A 2,361-nucleotide genomic window follows, 5' to 3' on the forward strand; every position below is an offset into this window, starting at 1 on the left:
GCCCCCGATGGCGTCACTTCCTGGAGGCTATCGCCACGCCTCTTTCCCCAGGACCTGCGGGCGTCGGCCCGCTCGGCGCATGACGTTTCGCGCGGCCGGGACCGCTATTGGCTGTGAGCCTCTCCTCCGCGGGTCGTCGGTCTCCCCTGCCCTCGACCCTTGCTTTTCACTTCCCGGGCGCTCAGACTCAAGTCACCCCTCCCTCCGGGTAAAATGCAGCGACCCTGAGAAGCCCGGACTGCTTCTGGGCCGGAGCCCTGGGAGGCCCGCTGGTTGTGGTCCCTCCTGTGTCGCTTTCGGTGTGACGCCCTGGCCGAGTCATTTCTTCATTGACTTATCTGTGCTTCCCTGGCAGCCAGAGAATATGTGAATGACACATGAGTAATGTGGTGTTGACCCAGTAGTGTACTGATAAGTATTGACTCGGCGTGGGGACAGGGAAGGAATGGATGCAACTATAACAGGTGCCTAAATTCATCGTAAATGTTACTGAGGATGCTTAGCACACAATTTACAAATAATAACAATATACAATAGCAAATTCCCACATAATTAATTGATGCTCACAGAATGCTTTAACTGATGTTTTCCAAACTCTTCTAACGAGTATAACTGACATGTATATTGGTTGGTATTTTCGGTATGTGAATGTAAGAGGAAACTGAAAAGACAAAGACATCTTAACTGTCAATGATGAGAGAGACTGTTGAATTGAAAAGCAGTTTTCAAATACTGAAAGGATATTTCAGTATTTTTTGTGCTATTCATGATATAAAGGCTACTGACATAACTTTAAGTCTGAATGGTTTACATATTTCCTATCACTTTTAATAAATCTATATAATAAATCAGGCCCTGATTTGTCGCATTTGCCCATTTCCCTGGGGCAAATACTCCCAGCGTAGTGAATTTCCATCTACCAACAGAATTAGGGAGACAAGAGCAGTAGCATTCACAATGTACATACAGTAAAAACCCCACGGGCACGGGTAACAGAAAATTTATTAGAAAATGATGATTTAGTATGTTTTAATATTTAATTCTAAGTTTGAATAATTTAATTTTTAATAGTGGCTATGTTTAACAACTGACTTGCAAAAAGCACTGAAAATTTTAGCAATTGGCATTCACAAAGCTGTTTGAGCCAGCTCCACAGCACCACAGCACCACAAGATCTGTTTCCTCACCTGTAAACTAGGAATAAGATTGCTGCTTTGCTTGCAGACAGTTGCAGAGATCCAGTAAGATCAAGCTTGTTGTTTTGAGGGGGTGGGCAGGAGCAGGGAGACCAGTTAGGAAATCCTGTTAGTCATCCGTGAACGATAATGAGGGATGCAAGGAATAAGGAGGAAGCACCTGCCAGCAGAACTTAGCAACTGTAGTAGCCAAGAATGCTTTGGGAGTGAGAGGGTCTGAGAACCAGCCCTGCAGTCAGAGACCTTTGACAAATGATAATTTGTCCATGGCCTATAATTAGAGCCACTCATGATTTTCCATTAGTCTTACATTAGAGCCAGAACTTCTTAAAAAGGTCTAACCTTCTTAAGGCGTCTATGGGGCCCAGTGTGATCTAACCCCTGCCTCTCTCAGACCAGACCGCACCTCTTACCACGCTCCCCCTCGTTTTATTCCCCTGCCCTTCTGCTCCCCTTGCATCAGACTCCTACCCGCGTAGCTGTTGCATAAGCTACTCCCTTGTACTTGGAAGCTTTTGCTCTCTGTGCTTAGTAAACTCCTACTCATCCTTCAGATCGAACCCACTCCTCACTACCGCAGGGAAATCTCCCTACCCTGGTAATTCCTCCTCAGCAAGCTCCAAGACCATACCTCTGTTGAACTTTATTACATACATATAATTTGTCATCTAATTGTTGGATTACTTAATCAAAGCCTATTTACTGAGCTACAATGTTTGATTTTTATCTCTCATGGGCTCTCCAGTACCTGCTACCGAGTAGGTTCTTGGTATATAAGCATTGCATGGTTGTTCAACCTCAGGTCTTGTAAGAACCTCCTAATATAATTTCATCTGTCATTATGCACAATAGAATTCATATCAAAAAACTGAAGCTCAGAGTTATTTGCCTAAGGTCACACATCTTCAAAAAGGTCCACTGGAATTCTCCAGAGACTACCCTCTCTTCCTCAGCTACCTGTCTGGATTGCTGTAAGATCATATTCCCTTCCCCTTCCCCTACCCCCACCAGGCCTAAGAAGGCCAAGGAAGATCCCTGGCTGCTCCTGAGAACTCTGGCCTGAGGACACATTACTCCATGAATGCAAGTTCTGCAGTTCTGCAACGCCCTCTGCTGTTCAGTTACTTTTTTGCTCTGGAGGAAAGCTGGCGATGTCTGGGGTACT

Source organism: Condylura cristata, unplaced genomic scaffold (assembly GCF_000260355.1).
Source record: "Condylura cristata isolate star-nosed mole 26May11 unplaced genomic scaffold, ConCri1.0 scaffold00017, whole genome shotgun sequence".
NCBI classification, from domain to species: Eukaryota; Metazoa; Chordata; class Mammalia; order Eulipotyphla; family Talpidae; genus Condylura; species Condylura cristata.